Source organism: Heterocephalus glaber, unplaced genomic scaffold (genome assembly GCF_053883595.1).
Source record: "Heterocephalus glaber isolate CG9 unplaced genomic scaffold, H.glaber_assembly_v1.0 deba00001561, whole genome shotgun sequence".
Taxonomy (NCBI): Eukaryota; Metazoa; Chordata; class Mammalia; order Rodentia; family Bathyergidae; genus Heterocephalus; species Heterocephalus glaber.
In genome coordinates, this window is record NW_028258349.1 from 6,902,950 (window position 1) to 6,916,091 (window position 13,142).

At 45.6% G+C, this 13,142-nt stretch overlaps 1 long non-coding RNA gene and 1 pseudogene across 7 annotated transcripts in view; one reads left to right on the top strand and one right to left on the bottom strand.

Moving 5' to 3' along the window:
• LOC110344758 (uncharacterized) overlaps positions 1 to 13,142 on the bottom strand; it is a 211,954-nt gene that overhangs the window by 133,704 nt on the left and 65,108 nt on the right. The window lies entirely within an intron of this gene.
• Positions 1 to 13,142, top strand: part of LOC101712211 (mitochondrial proton/calcium exchanger protein-like) — a 53,266-nt pseudogene that overhangs the window by 127 nt on the left and 39,997 nt on the right.

The following is a 13,142-nucleotide window of genomic DNA, read 5'->3' on the forward strand; positions in this document are numbered from 1 at the left end:
CCTTCATTGCATTGAAAGGAAAGATAAGAGCAAAGCAAGGCCCAGAGGGCATCCTGGCAGGAAGACATGGGTGCACAAAGCCTGGGAGGCTACCTGGCATCAGAAGATACAGGGCACATGAAGGAGTCAGCAGGAAACAAAGGCCTTCCCCCAGGAGTTACTGAGTCCTGGCACTGGAAGCCAGGGCCATGGGGATTCTACTCCACTTCTAAAGTAGAGCTGGCTCTGCCCCAGAAAGTGAGATCACTCCCCTTCCCCACTCAAACTTCCACCCTGGCACAGAGGCCTGCTGTGGAGGATTGCTGTACCCCTGTGTGGTGTGGGTCAGTGTGCTCAAAGGTCCATGTGTTATAGTCTTGCTCTCCAAGGAAGAACTTCTGGAAGGAGCAGAGCCTGGAGGGAGTTTATAGATCATTGGGAGCATGTGCCCTTGAAAGGGACTGTGGGACCCCAGGCCCCTCCTTGCTCTACTTTTCTTCCTGGCCATGAGGTGAGCATTTTCATCCCACCGTGTGCTCCTGCCAGGGTGAGCTGCCTCATTACAGGGCCAAAAGCAATAGAGCCAACATATCATGGACTTCAACCTCCAAAACTGTGAGCCTTGGTAAAACTTTTCCCTTTACAAAGTGATTATCTCAGGTATTTGTTACTGTAACAGCAAGATGATTAACACAAACCCTGACCTCTGGCTCCAATATTTCTGCATCTCAAGGTGGGATGAAGGAAAACGTGGTGAAGTATCTAGGTGTCCCATGTCACCAGCCCTCAGAAATGCTGTGGCCTTTCAACAAAATCCAACACTCATTTCTGATAAAAACCTTGCAAAAAATTGGAATAGACAGTCTCTACCTCAATCTGATAAAAGCCATCTATGAAAAACCAACAGCCAATATCATACTAAATGGTCAAAAACTGAAATCCTTCACACTAAAATCAGGAACAAGATAAGGATGTCCACTATCACCACTCCTGTTCAACATAGATTTGGAAACATTAACCATGGCATTAGACAAGAGAAAGAAATAAAAGGAATAAAGATAGGAAACAAAGAAGTCAAATTGTCATTATTTGCAGATGACATGTTACTCTATATAGAAGACCCCAAGAATGCCACCGAAAGTCTTCTAGACTTAATAATCAAATTCAGTAGTGTAGCTGGATACAAGGCAGCACACAAAAATCAGTATCTTTCCTCTACACAAACAATAGACTCACTGAGAGAGAAACAGGGCAAACAATTCCTTTCACAATACCATCCAAAAAATTGAAATATCTAGGAATCAACCTAACAAAAGAAATCAAAGACCTCTTCTCTGAAAACTATGGCACTCTGTTTGTTTGTAAAATCATACCACAGTGATATATGTGCACCCATGTTCATAGCAGCACAGTTCGTAATAGCTAAAACTTGGAAGCAGCCCAAATGCCCATCAACTGGAGACTGGATCAAGAAAATGTGGGTTTTTTAATAAAATGGAGTACTCCTCAGCCATAAAAAACAAGAAATTAGAGACATTTATAGCTAAATGGATGCACATTGAGGTGATACACTTAAGTGAAATAAATAGGACACGTGTAAATACCAAATAGTTTCTCTAATGTGAGAAACTGAAAGTGTAAATAAGGACTAAAAGGTATAATAGATAATGTGAAATAGGAAGAAAAGGGGCAAAGAGGAAAGGGAAGTGGGAAGGGTAGGGGAAAGGAAAGAAGAATGGAATTAATGAGAAAATGAAAAAATGGAAACAAAGTCTTTGTAAATAGGGGATGGAGGGGTTAAAGGGAGTGTAGGGGAAGGGGGAAAAATAAGAACCAAGAGAGATTATGTAAAGGTGCAAATTTCCCATGATGAATGTCATTATATTGTATACCTAAAATGTACCAATAAAATTAATTTTAAAAAAAAGACTAAAGAGCATGAGGCCAGCATCAGCATTCGGGAAAGTACCCTTAAGTCTACAGTTGTGCACCTACAACCTCTTCCTTATCAAGTCTTTAAGGAAATAATGCTGATCTACATGTGGCTGTCTATATGAAAGCTGCTTTAAAATCTACCATTGGTCAAGAGTTTGTTATTTTGAACAACTCAGAATGAAACAGCCCCTCATACCAAATTCCATGATAGAATAAGGTATATATCCTAAATCTTGCACATTAGAAAAATTTTCTCAGAAGCTCCTAAAATTCTGATTGAACCAAGGGACTAGGATTTTTTTCTCTTTTTGAGATAGGGTCTTACTATGTTGTTCAAGCTGGCCTTACACTATGTGGCCCAGGCTGGCCTCCAACTCACACCAATCCTCCTGCATCAGTCACCCACGTGCTGGGACTACAGGCCACACTCAGCTCAAACAAGTCTTCTATCAAGTTATGCCTCAGTTTCAGCATCTAAGAAATTTAGATTTTATGCTTGATTTTCAACACTTTTATTTATTTATCCCTTGTCCTACACCACTAGCCTATTAAACCTCTACCACAACCAAAAAAAAAAAAAAGAAGAAGTGCTGTGCCTTGCATAATGAGGCCTGCCTGGTGCAGGAGACATGGGGAAGATGTGCCTGAAGTCTGTGCCTTATAGCTCCAAGTTCTACATGTTGTTCTCATGCACACCCAGGGTGGGCAGGAGAGGGTGATAAGGTCCTGTCATTGAGAAAAAGGGAAAGAACAGATTGAAACAAACTGAGCTAGTGTGGATCACAGGGCCTTCACTCCATGATGTCATGACTCACCAGAGAGCTCCATCACATGGGGTGTTTCCCAAACTTATATGAGCCTGGAGCACCTCTCCTAGAGCGTGTCTCAGACTCAGATTCAGTGAAGCCCACTTTGGAAATGGTTGAGCCAGCAAGGAGAACTCCAGGGCCAGGCTGGCCATAGAATCCTTTCTGGACACTTCCAAGGAGCCCCACAGTGGTAGCTCACATTCACTGACCATCTCCCAACCCAAACTAACATGAAGTGAAAAATAAGCTGAGTCAGCGACATGAGATGCAGCTAAGGAAACCATTCATTTGCCTCAGATACCAGGGCCCACGTGACTTTCGAAAACATAGTGTGTCCATAATCTGGAGACTTCTCTGGCCAAGAGTAAGATCAGCAGTAAATACTGCTTATCATTAACTGAATAAGCCCTCTTACTACAAAAATGTCAGCAGAATATTTAGTTTTTTCTGTCCTATGCCCAGTATTACAAAAATTCTTTTTAAGGCATTTTCTTTCTGCTTTTTGATATGCAGCACAGTTGTCTACTGGGTCATCTCATCTCCAATAAGATGTTATCCTCACATAATCATTCTCCCAGGAGCATGCTGGGTTCACGTGCACTACAGTAGGTACATTTCTCACAAATTAAGTGCTGCTGATATATATATGCCTCCTTGTCTAGTGGTGTCACTATAAACAGCCTGGAACTGTCACCCCCAGTAGTCCCCAGGCACACTGCTAAACTGTGTGTCATCACAGCATTTTGTCTTGATGAGCACAGAGCTCACAAATACATGGCCTCAGGAGACAAGGACAGTGCACAGATACTCCCCCCCATGCAGTTCTCAGCACAGATGTATGGCAGTGTTGCCCTGGCTGGGCTTGTTCTTAAAATCCTCCTGCCTCAGCCTCCCATACAGCCAGGATTACAAGTGTGCCCTGCCATACCTAGTGAGAGCTCCATTTATTCCAGCAGCAGGGTGGTCTGGGGGCTTTGGGGAAATCATGTCTTGCTCCTTAGCCAGGCAGGGACACCATATCCCGCTCTCTAGAGAGGAAAGATATCTCTCTGGCATGGGGAAAGCCAGATACTGCCTGACAAAGTGCTGATAGGAGAAGCTGAGCGTAGGGCAAAATGTCTACAGGTGGAAGCCTTGAAGAGGCCTGGGTGGGGCCAGACATGGCCTTCCCTTCTTTGAGGCTGCAAAGAGATTAAGGTGAGGAGAGAGGCCAAGGTTCAGGTGGACATAGCATGACCCAGGTCACTTGCAGAGTACCCCTAGGACACCTTGCATTGGGAGGACCTCTGGCTGATCCTTCCCCTAGCCAGTGACTGACCTAGTTGCCTGGCCAAGCACCACCCTCTTACATTAACACATCAAGGATATAGCCCTCAATTGCCTGGGGCAGGCTCAAGGCCCTAACACATCTGTAGTCAAAGGCCTAGAACTCAGCTTCAGTAGGGCCTGAGCCCCACACTGCCTGCCACCCGAGTGGCTACTTCCATCCCCACACAGTTCAGACCCAGAGCAGGTGGCATGTCAGTCCCTGCACCTGCTGTGCCCATTTGGCCCCATGTGCCAAGCCACAATTCATCTAACACATCCCGGCCGGTCCCTCAAAATCCCGCATACAAGGGAGCTCCGTGTTCTGCAGATTCCAGGATCCACCCAGAGCCGGGTCCTTCCTGAACGCTGACTGAGGCCTTTCTGCTCCTACAGTGCTGCAGAGGCTCTCATTTCCCTCCCCTCAGCACGGTGGGCCCAGAGTCCCAGAGAATGCCTTCTTGAAGTTGGGCCCATTCTAGCACCTGCTGGTCATGCTGTCAAGAGAGTCAGGGGTTATGACTGGGTTTATGACCTTGTGCAGGGCCCCTAACCCTGAAATTCACTTCATCTGCAACATGAACACAGTTTGGACTTCTGTCCTCATGGCCAGAAAGGGCGATAACACTGGAAAATACCAGACCCACAGTGTGGGCTCCCAAGGCTCACTTCCCTGTCCTGCCTCTTCTGAGCAGCCTCTTCACTAGGATCTGGGCCAGTACCCAAGGGTGGCCCAGCCTTTATGTCTGAGATTCAGCCTGGGCCTCCATCCCACTCCAGGCCATGCTCAGCCCTAGCTCAGATCATTGACCAAGAAGAGCCTGCTGATCCAGCCACCTCTCACTCACATTTAAGCCCATTTAAGCAATGGTATGGGGATCCATAAAGGATGTGACCTAGTACCTTAGCCTATCTAGCACCACACTTCTACCCTAGTAGAATACCCCAGCACCACCCCGGCCCCCAGCATTGCAGAACTAGGGGATGGCTTGACACCATCGACCCAAGCCCCTCCCATATTGTTCCCACTGCAGTGAGGTAAAACTGAGGCCCTTTACAACCTCGTCCCAGGCCAGACCCCCTTTCCACAAACCCATCTTCTGCCATCACCATCCTCCTTGTCATTTCCTCTGCCAATCCTTATCTCCACACCTTAGATCACTATTGGGAATGCCTTTTCCTGCTTTCTCCATTTGGTCAATTCCTAGTCATTCCTAGAGCTGTCTAAGAGCACCGCCTGGCCAGTGAGAAGTTGAAATGTGCTCAGTAAGAATGAGAAGTGCTATACACACAAAAGCCCCATCAAATTTGGAGGATTTGGGGTAAAAAAAAAAAAAGAAGAAGAAGATGAAACATCTCATTAACAATTTTTTGTGATTACATGGTGAGATGATAACATTTTTACTGTGTTAGGTTAAGGAAAATAAATTATGAGAATTGATCTCACCTGTCACTCTCTTCTCTCTCCCTCCTTCTCCTCTCTCTCTCCCTCTCTTCCTCCCTCCATCCCTTCCTCTCCTCCTCCTCCTCCTCTCATTTAAATATTCCTACAGGAAAATTTAAAAGTAATTGAAAGTATATTTCTAGCGTGAGGGGAAGGGGAAAGGAAAGAAGGGAAAGGAAAAATCATAAGAAAAGAAAAAAAATGGAAACGAAGTCTATGTAAATAGGGAAAGGTGGAGGGGGTGAAGGGCGCACAGGTAATGGGGAAAAAATAAAAACCAAGATACATCATGTACAGGTACAAGCACCCAATGATAAATGTAAACGTACTGTATACCTAAAATGTACCCATAAAAGAATTTAAGGGGAAAAAAAGAAAGTATATTTCTATTGGTTAGCACAGTGCTAGAAGGCACAGTTCTAGAGCCCCCAGCAAGGCTGTGCGATGTATAGCCCATGGGTCATATGGAGGAATTTGGTCTTTATGCAGCTATAAGCCACTGAAGAGATACAGAGGCACTTGCAGCTCTTGGGAATTCAACAGTTGAGAAGGTAGCCATGGTTTCGCCCTGATAGAGCTAATGCTCTAGTGGGGAAACAAGATCACGGGCAACTAAACAAGTAAATGAGCAAGACCATGTCAGATCATGGTGTATGGACCTATATTGGTCAGCTTTCCATAGCTGTGACAAAATACCTGAGATAATCAATTTAAAAGGAGGGGAGAATTATTTTGGCTCATGGTTTCAGAAGTTTTAGTCCATGGACAGTTGGCTCTATTACTTTTAGAAGGACAGGATGATGGAGTACACAGTATGGAGCAAAGTTGATTGCTTCATGGCAACTGGGAAGCAGAAAGAGAGGACAGGGCCAGGGTCCCAACATCCCTGTTATGGTTTAGATCTATGATGTCCCTGTAAGGTCTCACATATTCAGAGGGTGGGGATTTGGGCAGGTGATTGGGTCATGGGGGTGCTGTACTCATCAGTGAATTAATCCATTGATGATTCATGGTTAAACACACTGTTAGGAGATGGTGCCTGGTTGGAGGTGGGTCGCTAGGGGTCTAACTCAGAAGGGTGCATTGGAGAGGGGGATTTATATTTGCCTTTATTCTTTAAAAGTTGCTGGGAATGGGGTTACTGAAACAATCTTAGAGTGCTCTGCCAGCAGAGAACAGTGTGTGACATACAGCATCTTCCAAAATATTTATTTTCTGAAACAGAATATTTTCAAGCATATTTTTCTTTTAATCTCCAATCTCACAAAAACCTTTAGATTTGCACCGTCTGGTATTGTAGTCACTAGTCACATACACTTATGGAGAACTCAAAATGTGTTTAGTATGAGAGGCGATGTGGTATAAATGTAAAATTTGTACACTGGATTTCAGACTTATTTCTAAAAATGTAAACTATCTCAATGATAATTTTTATATTAATTATATGCTGAAATGAATGTTTTTAATATATGAGGTAAGTAAAATATTTTACTAAATTTTTTAATACAGCTAGTAGGATATTTGAAAGTACATACATGGCTCAGGTCATATCCCGATCAGATCATGCTGCCTTTGAGGATCCAGAAAAATATGTTCAGCACCTTCCTGGGCCAAATTTGTCCAAAAACCAATTTTAGATCTGAATTGAAGGCAGAAGGACATGATACAAAGTGTGATTTTTCTTTATCCTTCTCAATGTAGTAAATTGATCAAATTAGGTCTAGCTGCTGCACGTGGCTCACAACATTTTAAAAATGCAATTGGGAATCTCCATGCCATAAACTCTGAGGATCAGGAACTGTCTGCTTTAGGTGTTGGAGAAATACACAAGGTACCATCTTTGCCCCAAAGCAATTTGTTCCTTCTGGATGGGCGTATTCTTGTCTTTGGCTCCTGTTCTCTCTCTGCTTCCTGGCTGCCTCGATGAACAGCTTTCCCTTGCCAGGCCCTTCTGCTATACCATTTCTCCTTTGGAGCCAGCTAATCATGGACTGAAACCGTGAGCCAAAATAAACCTCTCCACCTTCAAGTTGTGGATGTCAGGTATTCTGTCGCAATGACAGGAAGGTGATAACACAGCCTCCTTCACTGAGCCAACTTCAATTCACTAGGCCCTGTCTTCACAAGGTTTTACCAAGTCTCCAGTAGCACCATGAGCTGCAAACAAGCTTATAACACCCAGGCCTTTGGGAGACATTTAAGACCCAAACCACAGTAGGGCCACAGAATAAACCTGGCTGATGTGGAACAGAGTGATGGGGAGCCCTTTAGCTGGGTTGTTCAGAGAGGTCCTCTCAGTGGAGGTAGCATTTAAGGTGAGACTAAACGAAGACATGCCACAAATGAAGCAAAAATCTGGGCAGGAGTGCAGCAAAGGCCAATGCCAGGGTAGGGGTGAGAAATGGACAGGTTCAGACATTGCAGTGTTTTGGAGCTGACAGACTAAATGGAAAGAATAAGTACCCTGACCTCAAACAGGGTCTCATGTCTCAAGAGTGGTCATTCAGGGACCCTGGCATTGCTTTTCCTGTTATCTGGCATCCAGAGGATGCTTTTAATATCACTTTGGACAAACCTCTCCCACCTGAGTTCTCAGGTCTGAAATGAAGCAGGAATCCTGCTGGACTCCCTTGTCATGGAGTTGTGAAAACTAAATAAAGCAATGGCTACAGATGTTCCACTAACTGTACACCACCGAGGGGCTCCCTCTAGTTCCTGGGGTGGTAGGAATGAGCCCTGGACTGAATGCTCATTGCAGGTAAGAATGTAAAATGTGCTGTAATAGCAACATATGAGGTGTGATCAAAATATACAGATCTCCCTCAAATTACTCCCCCTCACTTCGAACACACTTATGTCATTGTTCTTGCCACTCTCTGAGGCAGTTCTGGAAGTTGTCTTTCCTGACTGTCTTCATAAGATAAAATAAAAAATATGGTGAATGCTGCTGCCAGGTATCATACGATGGAAAGGCAGGTTCCTAAAACATCACAGTGGGTCCTCATCTACCTTATTCACTGGCTCTGGAACCATGCAACTTTTGGCTCTTCCCGAAGTCTAAATGATAATGAAATGTAAATGTTTTCAGTCAATTCAGGACACTGAGACAGCCATGACAGCACAACTAAAGACGCTCATGTACACAACTCAGGCAGAACATGAGAGTTTGAACCATGAGTGGAGGAGGACAGCTTAGAACCAGTGGTTGTTAATCTCTGGACCTAGATGCCCAGCTCACAGTCAAACAGAAATGGAAGTAACTCTACCAGAGCAGGGCACAGCACATGCAAAACTGTGAGGTGCAGAAAGACAGCACATGGTATATCCGAGCTCAGTGAAACACCAAGGGAGAGGAATGCTGTTTACTGCACCCATGTGATTGCCAGGAAGTCATGACACAATGCAGAAGGAAAGAGCCTCCTGAATTACCCAAGGTGGCTCCAGACCAACTCCCAACATCTCCAAAAGAGTGCCAACAGCTTGTTGGTAAGGAGAGAAGCACCAAACATGTAGAAAAGAAATGTATAATGAATAAACATTATTGAAAGGGATTGTATAATGCCATGAATTTTTCAGTGGCAAAAACAGCCGAGGACTTATTAAAAAATGCATGACTTTATATTTGATTATAAGTCAAGAGCAGCCAAAAAGAAAGAGGGAGAAAGAGAGAATGGGGAGGGGTGGCAAAAGACACCAGCAGCCTTGCAGACTGGAATTAATGAGGTTGTTCCTAACGGCAAAGGAGTGACATGGTGATTAGTTAATTACTATTCAGCCGCCTGTAATTAATGCACAACTGAAATTGGTGTACAATGAATTAAACTACCACATAAAGCTGCTACCCAAATTGAGCTGAGGACCTTGATTACTGATTGAGGAGGCTATTACTGTGGCTTCACCATTGTGATTTCAACAGTGTCTCCCTCTGACAAGATGTTATGCAACTAGTGGGAGCACGGGGCTGCAGGGACTGACTGCCTGGTGTAGCATGAGATGCTGACACTCACGTTCCTGTTTGCAGTGAAGCTTCCTGCAGCAGAGCTTGGCTGTGGCTGAGGACTGGGCCCCAGCAACCTACTCAGGGCTGGGTTCTCAATGAGTGTGCAGAGGAGGGGTGCAGAGGGTTGTGGAGGGGTAACACTGGAAGGAAAGGGATGGAAGGGAGACAGGAAAGATGCTAATAAGAAAGTAAGGATCTGTTTTCTTCTCGAAGAGTACTGCTCTCCTCCTGGGCTCCGTTCACCATTCTTCTCCTCTAGGACCACTGCAATGGTCCATGAACCAGGAATCCCTTCCAAGGCATCCTCTATGAAGCAGTGAAGGTAATCTTTCATAAAAGCATGGCAAACCATACCATTCCCCTGCTCAAAACTCTCCTATAGATTTCTACATTGGAGATAAAATCTACTCCCCTTGTCATGACCTACTAGACATGGGCAACTGGATCCCAGATATATGATATAGATTCATCAATCACTCTTTCGTTTCTATGGCTCAGCCATATTGGTCTTTCTATGCCACAAAACTTCCCAGTTCAATTCTGTCCCAGGACCTTTGCACATGCTGCTTGGGACAAACTTCTCCAGCATTTCCCCAGTGATAAGGTTTCAGCTCAAATGTCACCATCTCTGAAAGGTCTATCATGACTTTTCCCTGCACTGCCACTGCCATTATTCTTCCTCATGTGACCCTGATTATTTCTTTCATGGCATTCCCTATGATCTGGATTATTTTGTTTTGGTGTGCTAGCCTTGTTCATGCTCTCTCCCATTAGAATGTAGGCTCTGTACAGGGAAAAAAAGTATTCTTTCCCTTGTAAACCTGGGGACCCCTACAGGAAAGGCAGACAGGGAGGTCCATCACAAAGGCTCATGGAGACTCCTGGCTCAGGAAGCTACCAGAGGTACCTGCTGTGGAGGAAGTCCCAGGGCTGCCCTCACCCACACTGCTGTCCCAGGGGAAGGAGGCTGGGAATGTCAGGAAGACACTGGTTTAAATAAGTGATTGTGGGGTCAGAGACTCACTAACACCCACAGCAGCCAGAGCCCCTGCACACACAGAAGGCTTCCCTTCTCCTTGCATTCTGGACACGTGGTGACAGAGGTCTCTGGGGACAGCTTCCCCCTAGACACCACGTCCCCCTAACCCAGGTCCTGGATGACTGCGGTCTGCCCCTCACCCACCTCAGGCCAGTACTGAATGGACTGTGTTCTCTGCTCCCCACCTAGAGTGGCCAGCACTGACACTTCATGTGTAGCAGATGTATCAGGGGCAACCCCGGGACTATAAGACAAGAACTCACTCAAGCTAGCTACTCAAAAAGGGGGGATTTACTGCCACATTGATGGAAAAGCCCAGGGGCAGCCTCAGGGATGGCCAGATCCCGGGCTCAGTGGTGTCACTGGGACAGCTTCTCTCCTCATCTCGGACCTCCTTGCCCTCTGAGGGCTTCTCTCTCAACCAGGTTTTGGTAAACAGGGGCTGCTAGCTCTTCTTGTGCCATAAGCCACTATGTTGATCTATTGAAGCTGATGGAACCCTTCTTAGAGTATTTTAAATTTCATTTTATATACATATATAGTAAAATAAAATAAATATGAAAATTACAGTACAAAATATATATTTAATTGTTTAAAACATATACATGCAAGGAATAAAATATATAAACAGGAAATCAGTTATACTAAATTGCAGTTCTATCCAGGTACTTGGGTGAGGAATCCCTGCCCCAAGGGGTGGTGTGCATCCATGTTTTCCATGGAGCACCTCATGCCCCACCCTAGGTCATATGGGATATTGGTTAGGATTCTCTAGAGGAACAGGGGATTTACTAGGTGAGGTGAAAGGAGCAGAGGCAGGAGCGTCCACAATGGCTGTCTGCATGCTAGAGAGCCAGAGAACTCAGTAGCTGCTCAGACAAAGAAGCTGGAAGTCACCGAATGAGAGGGACTGAGATGCAGCATCAGTCGGAAGCTGAGGTCCAGAAGCTCCCTGAGGAATCCTGTACTGAAAGGCTGAAGAACCCGGAGTCTGATGTCCATAGGTGACAGCAGTAGCAAAAGATGGGCCCACTGGAGCAGAATGGAGCTTTTCAAACACAGCTGACTTTCTTCTTCTTCCTTTTCCTTTCATCTGGGCTGCAAGCCTATTGGATGGTGTCACCCACCATCAGGGCTGGTCATTCCCCTCAGTTGGTTCATCTGCATGCCAATCATCTCTGCAAAACCTACCACCAACAACAACGCACCCAGAAATGTGATTTACTAATCTGCTACATGTCTTTTAATCCATTCCAGTTGACAATCGAGAATAACCATCATACATGGCCATCTCTGAGTCAATCATACTGGCCACAAGGATGGATCACACTGATTGGCTAGGCTGGGTCATGTGGTCATGTGTTCATGTGAACATGGGCAGGTAAAGTGAGATCCAGGCTCCTCTACAGCAACTGGAAGGAGGGCAGGAGGAGTGGCTCCAAAGAAGTGGACAGAAACACAGATGCCCACCAGTCCAGGAGCAAGAGACTCAGGAGGAAGAGGCAGCACGTTTGCTGGCAGACATGCAGGAAGGACAGCAAGTGATAACGGTAGCTGCTGTGTCTTACACAAGGAATCACAAGATCTGGATTTGAGTCACAGCTTCTCCACCTACCAGCAACAACTCTGGGCAAGTGGTTTAACCTTTCTGCTCACTGGAGTGGGCACTCTGGGTCGCTCAGGCTTAGGGCCCTCAGAGCTACCTTTCCACATTGGAAGCCACAGCCCCTTCTTCAGCCTCTTCCCAACCCTTATCCGCAGAGGGAGAAAGGAGTCAGCTCTACTCTCCAGTCTAATGCCACGCAGGCTCATCCCAGATACCAATCCCTTTGTCCAATACCTGAACCGTGTGATGAACATCTTCCCTGGTCCATGACTTGCCTTTCCACTCTCTTCATGATAGCCTTTGAGGAACGAGTTCCTGATTTTAATGAAGTTTGCTTTATCAATCTTTTCTTTTATGGCTGGTGCTCCCTGGGTCCTGGTTAAGGGAATCTTTATCTTTCTCCAAAAGTGATCTGAAATTTATTCCACTCATTCAGCACTAAGTAGGCACTTTCTACAAGCAAATCACCTACCAGGAGTTCCTGGGACTCATCCTCAAAGTTCATGAGCAAAGAAGCCATTTGGGGAGCTGAAGTAGCTGCTGACTCCTGAGCTGCATCCTAGGAGATGCTGGTTGGGAGGAATTTTTAGTTTTTATTGTGAGACAGGGTCTGGCTAAGTTTCTCAGGCAGGACTCATACTTTCGATCTTCCTGCCTCAGCCTCCCACATGCTGAGATTACATGCATGAGCCACCAGGTCTGGCTGGGAGGGATTTTCACCTTAGTCCTCAGGGGATCAGTTGCCTGGCTCACACTGTGCTTTGAGAGCCCTGCTGTGGTGTAGAGTGGAAGAGTAAGGCACAGGACGAAGCCCTATTCTGAAGAAGTCTGCAGAATTATGAAAGACTGGCCAAGGAGATCTTGACTGTCCCTGTCCAGACAAAGGTTCTACAGGCCAGGACTTGAGCCAGGCATGGTGGTGCATGCCTGTAATACCAGGCACAATCTCAGCACTGTGGGGGCTGAGGCAGGAGTATTACTTTGAGTTTTAGGCCACATACAGAGATCCTGTTACAAAAAAAAGA